Below are 21,020 nucleotides of genomic sequence, written 5' to 3'. Positions count from 1 at the left end.
CTGGCAGCAGCTCTGCCTTCAGAGCTTGGATCCTGGCCAGCAGCCGCCTCTCCCCAGCTGCCCAGTTCTGAAGGCAGCACGTCTGCCAGCAGCAGTGCACAAGTAAGGGTCGTGGTATCGCAACCCCCCCTACAATAACATTGTTACCCCCCCCATTCCTTTTTGGGTCAGGACCCCTAAAATTACAAAACTGTGAATTTTAAGATTTAAATAGCTGAAATCATGAAATTAATGATTTTAAAAATCCTATGACTGTGAAATTGACCAAAATGGACAGTGCATTTGGTAGGCTCCTATTTATTGGATAAACACTGATTTAATTACTCTTTTTTTGTTTTGGGGTGTTTTATTGGTTTTTATTGGTTAAAACCAAAAATCAGAATTCCAGAGTATGAATCATTGTGCTGGTTTCCTCCCTAGGTGCATGTATGGTATATCCTTGTTTTCCCCCTTGGGTACTGAATTCTACAAAAATCAGATCTTTTGAATCACTTAGGCCTACAAACACTGCCCTTGCTTAACTCTATGCGTGTGAACAGGTACGTTGATTTCAGCAGGACTGCTAATGTGCATGAAGTAAAGCATGAGCATAAGTGTTTGCAAATTCAGGGCCTTGATGCTATATAGGGACTATGAAAGGCCCATAGAACAGTGGAACAAATGTGGTTCCACTGGGCTATGGATAGGGTTACCAGGTGTCCAATTTTTGACCGGAAAGTCAGTTGAAAAGGGAACCTGTCAGTGTCCAGTCAAACATACTGACCTGACACCAGAAGTCTGGTTACCAAGGGTGGAGAGAGGCACTGGGTCATCAAACCATGCCAGCCCCTGCTCAGCTGGGGCCAACTCCTACCTGCATCTCATGGGCAGGCAGACAGCAGGCTTCACATCAGGCTGCATCTCCCATCCCAGCCCTGGAGCAGAGGGATCCCAGCTGGAGGGAGGGGAAAAGGAGGTGGAAAGGATCCAGTGAGGAGGAAGGCCGGGGAGAGGAGCAAGTGACGGGGGAAGGGGGAGGAGTGAGTGGGTGCGGGGCTTAAAGGGAAGAGGTGGGGCAGAGGGTGGGGTGTGGGGGAAGAGGTGGAGCAGGGGAGGTCCAGTTTTCAGAAAGTAGAAAGTAGGCAACCCTAGATATGGACCTGAATCTAGAGAGGCCACATCACTGAACATGGCAGTCTCCTGAATGGCACAAAGCCAATCACTCTGGAAGAGCAGTCCACGGGAGCACAGAAGGAGGGGTGGGGAAGAAAGGGGATGGGGCCCAGGCCCAGGCACTGTGGGTACACACTGGGGCATGGTCGTTTGCTCCACAAACTGTGGATCTATTGGCCTACAAAGATATGTAGAGGGGCAGTAGCAGCAGCTTATGGGTGTTCTTCCTGTCCACACTATGCAGTAGTAACCACAGGGTGTCCACTACAGCAGACTGGGGCTGAGGGTTGCCTTCTTCAGTCCCAAGTACATGTGTGACCTAAGTGGCTCACACATTCAGGTTGTGTGCTCTTTTTCAGAATTTGGGCTTTAGCCGTACTGGAACAAGGATACTTGTATATGTAAACATTCTGCTTCCAGGAATGGAGCAGGCAAATAGGGCCAGTCCCTGCAGACTTTTCTGATGTTATTTTAATAAAAATCACATACTCCTTCCTCTGGCCTGTCAATCAGTCATCGAGTGTTTGTGTAATAAAGTGGAGAGATTTATGATGGAATTACTTAGATGTCAGATACCACTCATGGGTGTGATATAAGAACCTAAATAGAATGGAATTTTGTGTATATATATATATATATATATATATATATATATTGGAATAGTGCCCAAAATGTGCTTAGCACTTACAAACATATAGAAAGGCAAAGGCCCATATCTTCAAAGGTATTAAAGCTCTTAACTTCCATTGAAGCTTGGAGCCTAAATACCCTTGAGGATCTTGGCCAAAGAACTTCTCACAGGAATTTGCAGGCAACACTCTTATAAAATCACATTGTGCTATGAGCTGTGTTGCTGTTATGCTAAGGCTGAGCCCCACTGCTTTACGAACAAGCCCCAGTAATGACTAAAAAATACAAAATGTGTCAGATACAAAGCTTTCAAAAATACCTCCCCCATACTTTAAGCTTTGTGGGCCCACACTCATCAGTGTCCTGAATGTGGGGTAGTTAGGTATACTTGTGCAAAGTAGGTGTACATGGAATCAGATTAGAATAGGGTTTTCCTCCCAGTCCAATTTTGCACTGGTGTAAATGACTGCATGAAGTGCAGGTCAACAGTGAATTGGACTTTTAATGCATTTTAAAATCCTCTTCATAAAATGGAGTGGCAGACTACTAGCAGTGGTGCATTGACCTTTGAAATCCCAACAGCAGTGCAGTGTTGATCATCATATGGAAAAGGAAAAATGGTCATCATTACTTAAGGAAATCTCAGCATGAGTGAAAATGGTAGGAGAATTGACTACCTTTCCTTCGGTGAAGCAAGAAGTAAAGGCTTCTGCCTGAAGCATATGATGAACTGAAAGCACCCCCTTGTGGCCAATTCGTGGAAATGCCTTTGCAAGTTGCTCAGAATGAAGGATCTTCCAGATGCCAAGCCGCTGAGGCAGATGGTGCCGTCGGAATTGACAGATGCACAGTTTTGGCTTGGAACGGTGATGGGCTGCTTCTTTTTTAGTTTTTATTTCTGATCACCCATAATCTAATCGGAAGGGGAACGATTTTTTTCTGTTGCCACGCTACCCTCTTTCCAACATCTGGAAGAACGGCCACTGGACATTCGTTCATCTCTTTGTTTTTGCTGACCTCTGCCAGGCATTTCTGCTCTTTCCCCACAAAGTGAAACTGAGGAGTAAAAGGGAAGAAACCGTCACTGTTTGCAAGCCCCTGCCACTGATTGCCAGTACTGATCAAAGACATGAGGAGACATTCACTAAAGAGGAGAGGAAAGAAAAATATTACTGGAGAGGCAGGAAATAGGCATACGGGGGTGTGGAGGAGACCTCAGGGGACTTCAGTGTGGATGAAGATGGATGATAAGGGGTCTCATGAGGAACTGGCATGTGCTGCAATTCAAGGGGGGTGAGAGCAGAGGAAGGGCTCTGCCTGGAAGCGTTTACAGCCTAAGTATAAAATCAGAAACATAAAGTGGCTATGGTGAGAAGGGGGAGCACAAGGTAACAAGGAGTTGGGTTTGTTCTCCAAAGGAGGAGCTGAAGATATAAAGGGGATGATGAATCCTGGAGGGAAGAGTTGAGGGGTTTGGAGTAAGTATGGGACTGCTGGACTGGGGTAGTGACCAGGGCGTATAGGTTGGGGGAATGGGAGTGGGAAAGGACTGGCAAAGAGGATTGGGGGATTGCATTGTGGCTGGGCTGGTGGGGGTTGGCTGGGGAGGACAGCTGCAAATTGGGTAGGGTGTTTTGTAGAGGGAGGGGCCTTGGGCAGCGGGGCAAATAGTGGACTGATGGGAAAGGATTTAGGAAAGGCCAGTGAGCTGCTGTATGAGAGATGGGCAGCAGAGTCAGAGCTCCCTTTCCTATTACAGGGCCTGCTATCCACCCTCACCCAGACATCTGTACCTCCTAGCACTGCTGTTCGTCTGTTTCAGGTAAGCTTGCTCATCAGTGGTTCCTCAGCATGCAAGCTCCAGGAGGCGTGTGCTGCAGACTAAGGCTGCACTCTCTCCCAATTATGGTTAGGCAACAGCTGTATTTTCTTGGCATCTTCTTAAAGCTCCCAGGGGGCATTAAGCTGCCGCCAGTGGCTTTTCAATGTAACTGAAAACAAACCATGTAGCCTAAGGCTTCCCTAGCACTTCTCCTGCTGACCCCTGCCTGTCCCTCCACACTTCCATTACTTGCAAGTCGAGTGTATGTGTGTGTAAACTACAGCACCTTTGCAGATTAGGCTGTAGCAAAGAAAGCGAGTGGGGGCTATGAGCAAAGCAATCCATGCTGTCCCAGCTGTGCTGACTGTCAGAAGTTAGACTGTAGCAGGGTTACGGAAGGGAGAGTGGCCTGCAAGCGTGGGTTTGTGTTTGGTTTGGCCAGGTGTCCTCAATTTGCATATCGTTCTTTAAAGAAGATGGAGTGCTAATTGACAAAGCAAGTGCCTGGCATGCTCTCAGTTATGCCCTCTAGCTAATTAGCTGAGAAAAGTAGCTTTCCCAGGTGTAATAAAGGAAAACAAGTAAAAAACTATCCTGCAAAACCAGTAAAGAGGCAATTATTGGCTCTGCCAGGCCTCTCCTTGGTTTGTCATGCTCCCCCCCCCCAGCAGTATACTCAGCACACGTTAGTCTTTAATTTTCCAGGTGTGTTAGCTTCCATTTCCCTCGCTCTCCCTGCCCATTTCCCCCAAGGTTATTCAATTGTGATTATTCAACCTATGAGATACCATCTTGTCCTCCAACCCGTCATTGTGTCTGCTTCTATTATGAATAGGGCCCTATTCAGAGCTGGACTCCGAAGGCAGCACAGCCACAGAGCTTCCTGTAGCTGGGGGAGGTACCCAGAGGTGGGTATGATCTCCCTGCATGAAGAGCAGCCATGCAGGGGAAGTGGAAGTCCCATCCCTCCCCAGCCAGGAAGACTAGCAGCTGGAACCTGGTGAACGGTAGGAACCCCCAGCTGGAGTGCCTCCAGCTCTGCCCTACCAATAGCTAGACTTCATGGGAGAGGTCTGATTTCATGGTCTGTGACATGTTTTTCACAGCCATCCGTGAATTTGGTAGGGCTCTAATTTTGAAGTACAGGAGGGAGGAACAAATCCCTAAAGTTCTTTAGTCTTTGTCCCCCCCACTCCCTTTGTGCGGTGGGTGTACTGCTGTAAGACTATACTAGATTCCCTACGACCGTGTTACATTATGTCACTCTCTGCATTATCTGATTGTCTGAGTGCATCACACAAAATGAGCACTGTTCTTTGTCAGCAACTCTTGAGAGACCTGATAAACTCACTACACCCAACACATTGCTTTCATAGTATTTATCCAAAGAGGGTCAAGTGAGGTATCTAATAAAAGCTTATGTCAGACTGATCCTCATAATTATTGTGAGATGTATGCACAGATGATACATAAGGAGTAATATGTAGGTACTGATGATAGGTTTAGAAACTGTCCCCCAAGCAGAGCTGGCAAACAGGTTTCTTTCAGGCAGGAGATAAGATGTATATCTCTGTCTGGCTGTAAGTCAATACAATGGAAGCTTCCCTCCAACAGGGAAGAGTTCACCAAAGAACAAACAACAGGAAAGCATTTCAAAGGTTTACTGAACTATAATTGGGAGACAAGTAAGACAAAGGGGAAACCCTTTGAAGGGTGTGGGGTGTTCCGTTCATGGAAGTTTGGATCCTAACTTTGACTGGAAATCAACAGCTTTTTCAAGGACTGAATCCTTGGCAGAAAATCTCCTTTATTAATTAGGAAACATAATCCTTGTTAAGTGTAGGGCTAGGATTGCATTATAAGTTTTGTTTTATATTTGTAACCATTTCTGTTTCCACTTATTATCTTTACTCGCTGTCTCTTAAAACTTAAACCTTTGATAATAAACTTATGAGTATTCCACTATAAATATATTTCAGTGCTGCAATGTTATAAAAGACCTGACACTGAGTTGTGCCAGACATGTACTGTACACAGTCTCTCTGGGGACAGTTTACCTGGTAATTTCTGTGTGTGTGTGTGTGTGATGGGCTGGATACTATAGCGGGACACTTTCAGAGGGGTTCAAGGAATGGGGTGCACTTATTGTTAACCTGCAAGGCAAAGTAAGGGCTGGTGGAGTTCTGTGGAGATTGTTTGGATGGCTGACAGACTGCTAGTATCAGGGAGCTAAGTGCAAGCAAGTCCCCCTTTTGCTTAGACAGGGGTAACAAGGTGTCTCACAATTTGGGGAACTCCAAGATAGCATCTCTCCCACTCCTTGTGGGATTCTGAATTCAGATTGAAGAAAAGAACATCACTGACCTTCTGTGAGCCTAAATAGAGCTTCCAAACTCGAAGCTCAGGGCACCCTCTAGAGGTCGCAGCTGATAAACTTACAAATGTTTAACGATAGTGGGTTGATTAAAAATTAAAAGCCAGTGTTGGATGATTTACATAATAAACCCAATAAAACTTGATTACATGAGTTGTACTGGGAGAACCAGTAGCACAATAGGGGGGAGGGATAGCTCAGTGGCTTGAGCATTGGCCTGCTAAACCCAGAGTTGTGAGCTCAATCCTTGAGGGGGCCATTTAGGGATCTGGGGCAAACATTGGGGACTGGTCCTGCTTTGAGCAGGGGGTTGGACTAGATGACCTCCTGAGGTCCCTTCCAACCCTGATATTCTATGAATAGGGAGCCATATAACAGGCAGTTCCTTTGAAAAGGGAGGTTTGGACAATCACAATTTTACTGTATTAAATCATATGCCTTGCAACTATAGTGATATCCTGAAGTGAACACTTAAACATGTTCTGTGAATAGAGCAACCTTGCAGTAAGAAACAAGGGATTTAAGAGAAATTGACATCCATTTTCAGTTTAAGCTCCTCTGAGAATGTCATTCTTATTTGGGGTATGCACTGTAGTTGTAGCCCTGTCAGTCCCAGGATATTGGAGACAAGGTTGGGCAGGTAATATATTTTTATTGGACCAACTTCTGTTGAACTCCATGTGGCTTGAAGGCTGGTCTCTCTCACCGACAGAAGTTGGTTCAATAAAAGATATTACCTCATTCTTATTTGGAGTATTCATGGTTTCTGCTCTCTTCTGGAGCACTCTGATATTGAACACTCCCTCCTATGTGTTCCTAGTTCCTATGATACAGACTGCCTTTTTCTTTTAAAAGAAAATGGCATGTGTAGACAATAGTGCACATTGACATTTATGAAGTCCTCAGGAAACACAACCATTTGTTAAAATTCTGAAGTTCATAAAGAGTGTATTCTTGTGAACTGTAGTATCTCTTCAAGCCTGGAAAAAATATCGAGCTTACTTTGTCAGTGTGCTCTAAGACTGTAACAGTCACTACTGCTATGTAAGGCATCTGTCTTCTCTTTAAATGGTATGATTTTGTAAATAATGAATGCTATTGAATTATACTTGTTGGCCAGCATATCATGTTTCACAATGCACCTGTTGTTTATTCATGAGAATTTTTTGCAAGCATATGAGAACCTGAAACCAAAATTGATTAAGGACTGGCTGCTCACTGGATTTAATTATCCCAGGTGAAAAGTAAAGAACATCACTTTGTGAAACATAGGCCAAATGCATGTTTTGTAACTCCTTGAATAACCTAGATTCTCTTCTGAGTTAGGTAACTTGTTTGTTTTAATTGAACAATGCCTGCCTTAAGCATACAATTTATGAATCTAGCGATGGATGGTGCAGAGGTGAAAGGGACGGCATGATGACTCTTCTCGGGGGAGGTTGGATCACAACAAAACCATGTTTCTCCCGTCCTTTTTTAAAAAAAGGTAACTTCTCTGTTGTCACTGCCATTAGTCATTTCCTCTTTATGTGCTCTTTTAACCAGCTTGCTCAGTAAAATACACTGGGGAGAAGGAGAGAGAGAAATAAAGATTTGAATACTAACAACTCTGGAGAAATTGCTTCTATGTAATATACCAGTTAAAGCATATTACCCCCCAAATGGCATCCATCTGACTTGGAAAATGGATCCCCTTGCCAATAACTCACAACACAAGTTTGACACCATATCAAGTAAGAGAGTTTAAATTTGATACCTTTTATGACTGATGAGAAATTTTCTTAAAGAACTTTTTCCTTAAATCCCTCTCTAAAGACCCAGGGCTTGCAGAGGAAATTACACAAATTGTAACGTAAGAATCTGGAGTTCTAGTTCAAAATTCAGTATTTTGCTTTTTCTCCATATTTATAGTATCTCAGGCTATTTATTAATAACTGTAAGGTCATCACCCTGCTGATGTTGAGAGGTCCATGAATTTGACATGACTCTGGCCAGTTTAACACATTTTAGGGTAGGGTGACCAGATAGCAAGTGTGAAAAATCAGGATGGTGGTGGAGGGTAATAAGTGCTTATATAAGACAAAGCCCCGAATATTGGGACTGTCCCTATAAAATCAGGATATCTGCTCACCCTATTTTAGAGTAAAATCACTCCTCTTTGGCTAAACAGACTGCACAGGTTTGTTAATGCATTTGCCTATGATACAGGAAAGAGATTTCGGTGTGTAGGGCCATTGTGTGAGTGTGTGAGAGAGATACAGTACTTGCAATGTAAATATCAGTTACATACATATCTGCACTAGAACCCCTATAATAAGTTACTTCATTTCAGACTTCCATTTTCTCCTCTGTTCAGTATGCCTTTAGGAGGAATAGTTTGAAGTACTATGCATATTTACCTCATAACTCCATTTTCCTTTGGTGTATACATGGTCAAATCCTGTTAACCCTAAAGATCATGAGTAGATTCAGGGTCATATACGTGAATGTGCAGGCATGTAAGAACTAGTGGTGCTCTGATTTGGTGAAGGCAGGAGTCCCACCTACCAACCTTCAAATCAGTCTGTTCAGAAGTTATGTACTCCTGTGGACATGGTATTTATCCTACTGAAAAATAACGTGTAGAAACACACACACACACACACATACATGTAATGTCTGTGAGCCTGATTCTCCTCTGCCTTGCTTCTTGCATAATCATTTATGCCTGTGCAAAGCCAATGTAAATTGCTACCACCATTCTGAGTGGACTACTCTGATTTGGCACTCTGCACAAGTATAACCGATGAGACAAAATGGAGGGCAAAGGGGAATTGAACCCTATGTTTTTGCCCATATATATATATATATATATAGATGAGTGTAAATGATGTGCAAGGATTGTAGCAAGGCACTGCAATTCTTCCTCAGTCTCCCCACTTTACTTTTTCTGATCTCCATGTGAATAAGCATATCTGATCAAACATCTCTTATGAAACCCTGAGGGCCAAATCTCTTTCAGAAGAGGCTGTTTGAGTATTTTTCGTTCTGTAATTTTCTCACTAAAACTAAGCAGTTCACTTTTGTTTCCCTGTCCATCTAATACATACTCCCTCCCCACCCCACTTCAACATCAGATTTCTGCACACAGCATGTCCAAAACAGGTGCAGCAGCAAGGTAACTGATGCAAGCTTGTTTAATGTCACTCTTGCCTGGTGTGCTTCCAGAATCTCAGCAGGGCAATAATGGTGAAACTGATCAGGCTCAAGTCAGTCGCACTCTGGTTCAGGTGCCACAGGTGTGTGAGCACTAGCAACAGTGGCCCTATACACCCGAAAGTGGACACCTCAAAATGTTTGAGAGTGGAGAAAAGCAACATTGGGCCCTTGCAATTGGGCACCAAATTCAACCATGCTGTCTCACTCTCTTTCTTGACAAATTCTGCTGGGCATTAGGAGAATATTAGTCTGCTTTGTCAACATAACCGTTCCTGCAGTGTCATTGTACCTAACTCCAACCTAACTTATATTGGAACGGCTGCTTTAACTTGGTGGAAAATCCCTTCTCATTTTGAAACATGATCCTAAATTTCAGCTCTTGTTACCAATTAACCAGCCTCCCTTAACCAAACAGACTGGTTTCAAGGCTCTGCAGTGAATGGAAATGAATGCAGAAAGGTGTCAAAAAGCCATTTTACATTACAGTATTTTGCCATTTCACCCTACCTAAATTGCAAATGATTGCTTGGTGGAAGACTGTGTGTGTGTGTGTGTGTGTGTGAGAGAGAGAGAGTATACTGCAATGCCTTCATACTGTCTGAAAAAGGTTTAAAGGTTAGTAAGAAATCTCCTTAACTGTACACATTGGAAGCTGTCAGAAGACATTTTTACAAGTACTAAATTGTTCTTGGTTTACAGGCTTAAAGATATTAAGGGTGGCATTAGTTAAACACTGATTTATGGTAAGACTTTGAATATCGAGGTTTGTTAAGCTAATAAAACCATTTAATCACTGTATAGGAAGAAGGCAGCATTTTTTATCTTGATAAGAACAGCTACTAGGAAACCACAAGCCCTATTCTTGTGAATTTGCAGCTCTTAATCCCGATGCAGGCTCTCTCTCTAGTTTCTATGGTAACTTGTGGATCTATATTCCAATCACGCCTTCTCTGGGGCTTGCTGTCCCCGACATGAAAGCGAGCCAGCAACACAGTACGTGTGGATTTCTTGACGCTTTCCATTTTTGGAAATGTTCGGGAATGGCATCAACTATTGCATACTGAAAGAGGCAGATTAGCTAGCCTGAAAGGACAAATTTGAAAGCGGAAATTTGCATGTCGCACACAGATCGTTGTATCTGAATTTCTACAAAAACTCTGGCTCGTCGTTACTCCTGAAATATAGACAATATGTTATGCATAATACTCAAGTGCTAGCTATCACGTTAGCTTTGGCTTGTGCTCACTAATTCTCCCAGTCTAGTGTATTTATGTAATTCTTTGTATTACAAATTCGATGCATCCGATGAAGTGAGCTGTAGCTCACGAAAGCTTACGCTCAAATAAATTGGTTAGTCACCAGTACTCCTTTTCTTTTTGTATTACAAAGTATTCATATCAGGAAAATGGGAACTGCATTAGTTTGCTAGCTAGGCGCTCCTCTATAAACAGCGTGGTCTATTGATTTGTGTACGAGGTGTTTGGCGGGGGGCTGTATATACATATAAGTAGAACCCTCTTCCAGACATCTTCCATTCAACTTGACAGTAAACTTATCAGACGTTCCTAATAGCCACAACGTGTACCTCGTGGTTCCCAGAAACAATTCATTTTACTACGTTATAAAACAAGTCCCGCTGTATTAGAGTGCACTAGAAGTAGGTCTCCTTGCATATAAAATCCTATCCCTGCAGCAAACCCGCTAGTTTAGTCTGGTGTACTCAGATATTTTGGTTTGCTCCCTTTCAAAGTTTTGGCATACCTGTCAACTCCACTGCGTGACTATGAAGCAGTCAGTCCCCCAGAGGAGATGCCCCAGCCACGACTTTTAAATTTTGTTCAGTGAAACGGATCCAGATTTACGGTGTCAAGACTCTTCTTCCCTTTCACTAGATCGCAAGATCTACTCATCAACGCTGTAGCTAATCCTATCCTGTTACTTGTATTTACAAACTGTCCTGACCTCTTTTAAGGCGCAGAGGGCGTCAAAGTGCTGCAAATAAAAATATCGGGTAAATAGGGTTGGGTTTTTTTTTTTGGGTAGCAATTTCACTGATTTGTAGACCCTTAATCAAATAAACAGCTGCGTTAACTGTAAATAAAGTTGTTCCCCCCCCTCCCCAACTCGGGTCCTGGGGAAACCCGAAGTTCCCAGAAGGCGTGTGGCCTTCGTTTTCGTGGGGGGCTAGGGGGTATGATCCGAGGGCAGGATCGCCCTACGGTCGCTGCAAGCTCTGAACATGACCGGAACTGTGGCGAGGGGTCAGACCTTACAGAAACTTGCGATCTCCGGGCTAGCTCGTCAACTGCGGGAGCGATGGAGTAAAATCCTCTCCGTTCTCTTGAGAAACGAGTGGGCTTTAAAGGCCAGACCTGGTCCTTAGCTTGTTAATGGAATACACGACTGGTTAGAGCTCTCCCCATTTCCCCGGGATGCCCCCTCACACCGGGCTTCTTTACTCTCCTCCAGGAAAGGTGACACTCGAGGCAGGCAGCCCAGCTTGCAACTGAACGGACCCATCGCGGCTCCCAACATCACCATGCAACCTCCCGCGAAGGTTTGCCGAGCTGCGCCTAACTTTAGGAGTCCGCTGATCGGCGTGTGCCCCTGCGAGCTGCTGGCCGGTCTGCCGCACAAGCGCAGGGTGGAAGGCTCTTTTGTTGATGTCTCCAAGATGTAAATCCTGTGTTGGAAGTGGCGTGGGAGCTGCTGCTGCTGCTGGAAAGGAACAGCTTCGCCTCCTCGCAAAGGGCACCTGCCTCCCACCTTTTCTCTCTCTCTCTCTCTCTCTCTCTCTCTCTCGAGAGGGAGACGGGCTGTTAGAGATGTCTTTGGGCAGGAGGAATGGTTCCTCGGATCCAGACAACCCACCGCCGGGATCCTTTCTGGGATCCTATAATTTTACACGAAAAAGAGGGTTATGCACCTTCCCAACAAATCCTCCTCTAGCGTGCAAGCCTATATTTAAAACCTTGGGTCAGTGCGCCCCCTACGCGTGAGCGTGGGCAAGCACCTCGCCTGCCTACGAGCTTCTTAAATAAATAAATAAATGAGAGTGCGTGTGGCTTTTGAACTGCCCACAGACTGTCACAGAGAGAGAGGGGGGTGGGGTGGGGGGGGGGGAGAGAGAGAGAGAGAGAGAGAAATGCAGAGGCAGCAGCAGTAGCAGCGGCGGCGGCATTGCTCCAACAAGCACTAGTCACTCCAGTCCCAGCAAGCGAGCAGGGGAGAGCCACACACCAACTCAGCCCAAGCCAAGCGGCGCTAGGCTACCTAGGACTCTCCCTGTGACACCAGAGCACACAAACACACACAAGGGGAGAGAGGAAAATATAAAAAAGGTAAGAAGCAGCGTCTCACTTATGCCATTTCCGTGGACGACACCACGAGCTTTGCATTTGATTCTTTTCTGTCTAGATCTGTCTCAAACGTGGGGAAAGGAGTTATTTTTTTAAACCGCTCCAGTGGAGAAAGAATAGCAGATTGGGAGGTGCTTTAACACCCATCTCTTATCAGGCACGCCGTGAAGGGTTCTATTCCTCGAAAGGGAGAGAACGTATGAATTCATGTGAGGCTCAAAAATGGATGAAAATCCAGTCCTTACTTTGAAATGCCTGTTACCACGCTTTGTGGTGTGTGTGTATGTGAGAGAGAGAGGGTGGGGGAACAGGGTGTTTGTAATACTGCGTAATTTTTAGTGGCTTGAATTTTCTCAGGAAGGTTGCTTTAAACAACACCCCTCCAAACCTACTCATGAAATGAAGCACATAGAGAAGAAAATGAATCCATGTTAAGAACATGGAGGGGAGGAGGCGAAGAGACACCATAGCGAGATAACATATAGCTGATACTAGGGCAATGTCCTAGATTTGGAAAGATGGTTTTCTGTTTTACCTGTGGGGCATTTTGGCTTTTGGAATAGGACGAGATAGGGAATGTGTTTGATTAAAATATAAATCTTGACGCAAACCCTCACTAACTGGGAACTAAATCCTTTTAAATGGAAGCTCAGCCAGTTAGCCTATTGTAGCTTTTAACAATGTGATTGTTCTTGATTAGGCACTAAAAGAGCTTGCTTATTGCTTTAACAATCACGGGTGTGCTTGAAAATGACAGCATACGCGGCAACAATTTTAATCCCCAGACTTGTCAATGCTTTATGCAAATTTTTGGAGGTTTAGCAGCGTTAGTTCTGTCTGGGCTGCAGCTAACAAACCAGACGTGTCCCCCGCGCCCAACCCTCCTCTCCTAATGCAGCCTGTATTTCAATAAATGTGCATGAATATGCATCGAATGCTTTCTCTGTACTCCAACAAATCTTTTATTCCCCCCAGTCAAGGCTACATGTCCATGTAATTTTTTTTTTGCCTTATTCTCTCTCTCTCTCTCTCTCTCTCTCTCTCTCTCCATCAACCCCTTATGATGCAGGGAAGGATCACCTCACCTACAATATGTATTTACAATGAGGGACTCTCTCGCAACTAAGTTACAGATGTCTTTATTGTGTTTTTAGGGACTAATACCAACACACACACACACAACCAGTCTACCACATCAGGTGGGTGTGAATAAACCCCATGGTATTGGTTGTCTTTGCTAACAGAGCAATACTGCAGTCAAAATGAATGAAATTGTACTGTAATTACCTATTCCTTTGTCTTTGCCTCACGCATGCGCCAGAGAGCAGGGTGTGGAGAGAGGGACAAGTCAGAAAGATCTCTCCATCATTAATCAAGCTCATATCAGAATCAATGGAACAAAGGCATTCAGAGATGTTGCAATATACACAAGGAAGCCAGGATGTTTGTAGATTTAATCCCCAGGACATTCCTCTCCCACGAGCTCAAATAATGTTTTAAATAGCATAATATTTTGCTAGGATCTTAATTTTTTCTTATTGGAGAATTTAAAGAGGGAATAAATCACACACCCCTCCAATTCCATGTAATTTTTTTTATCCTGGTAACTACGCCATTGTTATACTAAAGAGAATTTTACTGGTTTATTTTTTTAATGGTACTAAACCTATGTTTTCGGTGGGGACAACCTTCTCGCCTCCCAAATTTTGATCGAGAAAAAGTGACCATGAAAAATGAGGTTGCGGGTTTTGCAGAATTAGCTATCCTTGCATTGTAAACCTTCTAGCAAAATGGCCTTTCGAGGTCTGTGCTGCAAATGGGGTAACCCTATTCGGCTGGCCTGTCTCTCCCATTATTCAGTTTCTTGTGGGAACTGCTGTCTGGCCAGCTCGTAGACAAAGGGGTATTATATAGCAACTCTAATGAGGCAGATCCATTTGTGAGTCCTCGTGGCTGAAGACGATTAAGTGGGTTTAATTTATCTACTGCAGTTAAATTCCACGTTAACCATCTCGTTTAAAAAAAAAAAAAGAAGAAGAAGAAGCAGCAGCAGCAGCAGCCATGCTGCGGGGGCGGGGGACCCTTGCTGTGACAGATCCTACCAAGACTCCATCAAGAGCGAGACTCTCATGGTTTTTAAGGCCGTCTCCTCAAGCACCTCCCTCTGTTTTACTGAGATTTTTATGAGACATTTTTCTCTCATTCAGATTGTCGCGTCTTGACATCTGATCTGGTATTTCTCTTTCCCGTCTCCTCAGAACACGCTCTGGTCAAGGATGACGATGTAGGCTATGATTGTTTCCTGGTGGAAAACTCTTGGAGGTGGTGCAGATCTTATAGGCTTTGCAAATTACGACTCTTTTAGGCGACGTGTCTCTCCAGCCACAGAGCGAGAGGATCCGTATGATCAGCTTCTGCCAAAACCAGTTCGGTGTAGGCGACCCCCGTCCCCAAGCCGCGGTCATTCACCAAACCCGATCTTGGCTGTGGCTTTTGTTACCTCTCCTCCAACCTCGCTTCTGAGCATTGGCTGGAATGGAAATCTCACATTCCCAGCCCTCTTGTCCCCAGTGGATGGTTACTTCGTACTCTTTTAATACTGCCATTAAGGGCACTGGTGTGTGGGGCGCGGGGGCAGAGGCGCTGGCCATTATCAGAGCCTTTGCATTTGAGGGGAGCCTGTGTACGCCTTGGCGGAGGGACGCATGCCGGACACACTACCTACAGGGCTGGACAGACTTCAGACACGCAGACGATTTTTAAGCACAACTGCTCCCCCCCCCCTCCCCCCAGCGCCTCCTCCAACAAAAGTCTCGCAGGAGAAGCAGCAGGAGGCTGGGTGCGGGGAGCGGTGTGAGCGAGGCTGCCGCGTCAGCTGCAGAGATGGAGTTTCCAGGAGAAGTACCTCTACCAGCAGCCTCTGTCAATTGGTTCTGGTGCTTAATATAGAGTGGGAGGAGGAGGGAGGAAAATACAATAGTAATAACGAATGAATACAACTGGCTTTCAAAGGAGCTGGGAATAGGGAGGGAGAAAAGGAACAAAGGTTCTTGCATTTCCTGTCGCTCCATGGTTTCGTACAGAACTGGAACTTCCTATCAAGGAGATGCTTGACGTTGTGATCTTCCTCCCTGCTGGATTAGGGAATGAGCAGTGTGTGTATGTTGGGGTGTCGGTTTCAGAGGGAGAATGTTAGCTACATTCCATGGTCTGGGGGAAAAAAAACAAACACACACCCCACCATGCAGAGAGGGGAAAATCATGGTGGTTCCTTCTCTTGGTGTGCGTTAATGTATAAAACAGCTGATTGTGTAATTCAGAGAATTTGTTAGTACATTGCTGCTGGAACTGCACACCACACAGCATTTTTGTATCTAGCTGAACCCCTGAGAATATCATAATTTAATCCCATTAAAATAAAATCTAGGCTAAAACATGAGACTATTCAGTTCTGTATTTTGTGTGCAGTATTTTTTTTTTTTGTTGCTTTTGCTTGTTTTCCTCGGGGGTTTAAAAGTGTTTTGTTTAGACAAATGTGCCAACAAATAAGTTAAGTGATATGTTATCCCTGTTAACTATTTCTGAAATGAAGCTTTCAGTTTTTATCCTCCCCCACACCTTGAAAATGTAACTCTGAAATTACATAAGGAGCATGCATGCCTTATGAATTTTGAACCTTCCTAAATCTCTATGAAAATATTTGTGTATATCACCTTTAAACATGAAGCTACTGGAATAAATTGTAGTATCCAACTAATGCTTCATGTATTTGTCCTGTCTTCCATTTGTGGATTTTCCCCAAATACAACTAGCCCTGAAATCTTGCAACAGTTCTGCATGCTGGACAACTTTTAGTCTAAAAAGTACTGTTCTGTGACTGTAAAACAACCATTTTTACTGGCCAATTCTTTACTGAAAACACCAGTATTACAAAAACCTTTCCGCAGAACTTCCCCATCTCAATTTATCTTTGTCTTTAGCAAGATTACTTCCGGCTTAGTGGCTAAATCAGCTGATGAAACAGTTATCAACTATTTATATGGTTAAGACTAACATACACTAATCAAATTTGCATTTCATAGGTGCAATGTAGATGTGTAGGATATCTTTTGATCAGTGTAGTTTCATTGCTCTTTGGATGCTGAATCTTTTGACTTATTTAGAATATTTGTTCTTGTATCCAGTCTTATTGCAGATGTATATATGTTTGTATATATTTATAGGCATTAATAAAAATATGCATTAGTAAATTAAATAATCTGTGAGAAGTAACATCTAAAAATGAACTGCAGCACCAAATGGCTTAGATTCTTTAATGTACTGGAGACTACTCTGGTAACTGATACAATGATCTTGGCTTTACTGGTCTTATCAGACAAGATTCCTTGAGATGTACAGAATGCTAGTTGCTCAGGTTTATTAGAAACATCAGTGTTCATATTACATAATTAATCAGGAAAGCTATATTTTGAAGAAGAGTTAAGATAGGCTCCTAAATCCATATTCGTTCTTGGGCATCCATTTGGCCTTGGGAAGCTGGATCTTGGTTTAGGTCTCTAGTTACTACTGTAATTTCTTCTATACATTCTAAATCTAAAGGCTAGATCTTAGTTTTCCAAGCAAGAAAATGGCCGTACTAATTGTTCAAATACAAAGAAGTGATGACTACCTAGTTTTTTCAAGGTCGTTCTGTCTTCCCTTCCCTGCACAAAGAAGAGAGAGAGGAGGACCATAAAGGACCAAGACAGTTCCAAAGTGTAGATGTGTTGAAATAGTTTCTTCCTTGACCAGAGTTTAAGAAACAGAATAAGGGGGAGACTCTGACCAGGAATAAGCCAACAAATCAGTGTGAATACGAGTGAGGCAACAACCAGAGAAGTCAAAGAAATAATTCCTGAAAGCATTAAAGCCCTGAAAATAGAAACCATATGCAACATAATGGAAGCTTAATGAATTAGGAAATACTTCCAAGACAAAATATTTAAAATGTTTCTTATGGAGAATGAAAAGAACTTAAGATTCATCTCTACCCTACAGCATTTTAGCATCTTGCTAATCATAACTTTCTGGTTCAAAATAGTGATGCCAACTAAGCATCTTATTTCAAAATGGAGAAATTTGGTTAGTACAAACATGTAGATGTTGGTTTTCTGATGTAAAACTCATAACAATTTTTAAAATGGAAACTGATTATATTTGGAAAATGTGTCTCTATTCATATATTTGTCTAGTAGTGTGATTTGGTAGATTTTGAGAATTGCCCCCTTCCCCCAGGTTCAGCACATCAGTAGATATAATTTTCAATATCTGACATAGTCAGAATTTGCCTGAGAGCAAGATGTGTAGTAATTCCTACCTCAAATATGATTTAATGGACTTTAATTCTTGGGAAACAGTTTTAATAACAAAATCCTTCTGACTTAGATTGGCCTTCTTGTCTAAGTACTGTCTTTTGATCTGTTTGATACGCTGCTCTGTAAAATGGATCTAGCTAGCTTGCATACATATATTATCCAACTTTCTTCTAGGCTGCAGACTGCTGTGTACCCTCACTATAACTGAAAGCCATATGGCACTATCACTTATATGCTACATAGTTTGAACTTTAGGATGGAAACATAAGTGTCACATGGTTTATGTGAGGCTATTCTGCTGATCCTGGGATTTTTCATCTTAGTTGTGTCCACCACATAGGAAGTTGGATATCCTTTTGTAACTAACTCTATGTAATTGTAACTAACTGTATGTGAATTTCTCCTCTAGCTATTCAGAGAACAGCACTCATTTGGTGCTGCATACCATGGGCTCTGGCCAAGGGAGTTTCAATATTAATTAATTATAGGCATAGTCTCAAGGGACTCAGCACTAACACTGAAACTTTTAAATATATAGGATAATCAGATTTTCACCTCCCCTCTTCCCTCATTCTACAGGTATTTCATTACAGAATAATTACTGATAATGTGTTAGAACAACTACTATAGTGACTTTACTTGCTCTGAATAGAAGGTACTATAATGCTCCATTGAAGCATGACTCTCAACTACTGGCAAAAGTCAAGTGGCTACAATATAAATCCTGTAAAGCTTCCTTAACAAGGATTCATTTTAATGGCAAAAACATGTGCCATCAGCACTAAGTGAAAAATAGAAGTTGCCTTATGTGAAAGTAGTAAATTCAGTGACTAATATCCAAGTTACATTTAAGTAAACCGTAAAATACTCAAAGGGAGGACTCTCCTGGTTGCGTAAGGCCTTATACTTTCACAAAAAATTCTAAATTGACAGTTGTAACTCTTCGTTTTATTTAATTGGTGTCTTGATGAAAATGTAGAAATAGGGGCCTGTGTTCAACATTATATGTTGGAATTACTGACCAGTTGAGAATCAAATTAGTGTTCAAATAGCAAGGTGCAATATGTGATCGCCTTCTAGACAAAGCTAAAATGGCTACGGGGCACAGAGGGGAAACAAAACAAATCTACAGACACAACAGACTAACGATAACAGGGCTGCTACAGATCTCTCCTTAGTATCGGACTACTTAGTAAATATGCAGAATGTGATCATCAACTGGGAGGTAGAAGTGCAGAGCATTACGAATGGGTAGCCAGCATGTCAGAGACTGAAACCAAATTGCAGCACCCAGGTCCACCTCGTCTGTCCCAGATACCCAGGAGTGCAAGAGGCATACTTTTTCAAACTCTGAGATATATTAACACTTCCTCAAAGCAGAGAAGTGTATGATTGTGAGAGAAAGCATGATAGTATAAATTGCTACTGAACTGGCAATGGACATTCACCAATGAAGAGAGGACAAAGCCCCATTCACTATTGTTATTAAGGGGTTTACTGGGCAAATGCTTGATATACTGAGGAATTGCCCACAAATACCTCAAAGCAATTTTTTTTGTTTTTGTTTTGTTGACAGGAAAATGTATGCAACTATTGCCAAATGTGTGTGTTAGTTGATTACTGCTGTGAGTGACTTATTTGCTTCATGCTTGTTCTGAGGGGAGCAAAATTACACTGGATAGGGAGGAAGGAGAGAATGTGCAGAGGAGAAAGCAGTCCCTCTGGTATTCTTGCCTTTTCCTAATGTGACTGAGGTAAATGGGGACGACCTAGTTAATAGATGCTCTAACAGTATGGCTCTTGTGCAGACTGAAGCTGGCAGGGTAAGGGCGTCCTACTTAGAGCAGCATCAGTTCTGTGCACGCACTCAGAGTAGGCATGGCCCATGCTGCCACGGCTGGGAATATGTGCCTGGCTGGGGCATGGGCTACAGTTTCCTGTGGATCTCTGCTTTTTCTCTTTTTCTTCATGTCTGCCAGCTTACTGGGACGCATTTTCTGTTTTGCTTCAAAGACTGGAAATAAAGATCCTGTATCTTTATACAGCTACTTAGTCTCTACCATAACCTAAGAGGGAGAATGGAGATGGGAGCATGCTGCTGACCAATCATTTGCAGTGTGCATGCAGTAACTTTGGCCGGGACTGTCCTTTTATGGGTTTCTTCACTACCAATGCTGAAAGGGTGGTGATGTGGTGTAGTGCTGCCTTGTGGCATTCTCTCTTTCCCTGGCACATTGCAGAAGCCCTTCTATGATTCTGCGCAGAAGCTGCTTGACTAGCTTTGTGGAGAGAGGTCTTGGGGCAGTAAAGAGCAGGTCACTGGTCACATTCCATGTTCTCTTTGGACTGGCTAGATTTTGGGGTCAGATTTAATGCAGCTGTTAATAGCATTAACACACTCTGCATCCAGTCCATGGGTTCTACTGAGCACCTTCGGGAGGCCCAGCCAATGGCAGCATGGCACTGCCAAAGCCATGTTGCCGGAATGAAGAGCGTGCAGCTGAGCAGCTTGGAGATACAAGTTATCCATGTAGATGACTTATCTCTATGGATCTGGTATAGTCCTTCCTGTGGATATGAGAGTCTGGGGGGCCTGGTCCCCTTCTCACTCCACATTCCTACCTCCAGAAAGATTTCTTCCATATTAAAGGAGCAATTTACAGTATAGAGATCTCAGTAGGCTCACCCACAAACAACCTGGAATGTAGCTTGTGTGAATACATTACTTTACCGGTTTAATTAATTCTTATGTAGAGGGCCTTCCTGTAAATGCTATCTCTTGCTTCTTAGGATGCTGGAGTTGAGGAACATCCTATCATCTCAGTATAGAAAACCGGAAGATCCAATTTTAAGCCCAGCTGCCCCACCTTAATTGCGGGGTCCCAATGAAGAATATATTTTCCAGAACTGATATCAGTAATTGCTGGCAGGCCCAGACAGTATTGTAGTTCACTAGAAGGTGCTCAAGAGATTCTATTCATAGAATAAAAATGTAGTCATAGAATATCAGGGTTGGAAGGGACCTCAGGAGGTCATTTAGTCTAACCTCCTGCTCAAAGCAGGACCAATTGCCAGTTTTTCCCCCAGATTCCCTAAATAGCCCCCTCAAGGATTGAATTCACAACCCTGGG

At 43.3% G+C, this 21,020-nt stretch overlaps 1 protein-coding gene and 1 long non-coding RNA gene across 3 annotated transcripts in view; one reads left to right on the top strand and one right to left on the bottom strand.

Moving 5' to 3' along the window:
* Window positions 1–7,300: 7,300 nt before the first annotated feature.
* Window positions 7,301–12,183, bottom strand: LOC311516731. 2 transcript variants are annotated; one of them, XR_014710497.1, is made up of 3 exons: window positions 11,445–12,183; window positions 10,938–11,168; window positions 7,301–7,541 (listed from the first exon to the last, which is right to left on the bottom strand). It is a non-coding gene; the product is annotated as an uncharacterized lncRNA (long non-coding RNA). The 2 variants fall into 2 exon arrangements; XR_014710498.1 differs by having other exon boundaries at window positions 11,450–12,183.
* A 132-nt stretch (window positions 12,184–12,315) lies between these two features.
* Window positions 12,316–21,020, top strand: part of BASP1 (brain abundant membrane attached signal protein 1) — a 72,261-nt gene continuing 63,556 nt past the window's right edge. Inside the window, exon 1 of the mRNA XM_084621076.1 lies at window positions 12,316–12,517. The gene's annotated coding sequence lies outside the window, so the exon portion shown is untranslated. The remainder of the gene's footprint in view (window positions 12,518–21,020) is intronic.

The sequence above is a fragment of the Lepidochelys olivacea genome (genome assembly GCF_965140295.1).
Source record: "Lepidochelys olivacea isolate rLepOli2 genome assembly, chromosome: 2".
NCBI lineage: Eukaryota > Metazoa > Chordata > Testudines > Cheloniidae > Lepidochelys > Lepidochelys olivacea.
The sequence above is the reverse complement of the archived record's forward strand: the minus strand, read 5'-3'. Positions and strand labels throughout refer to the sequence as shown.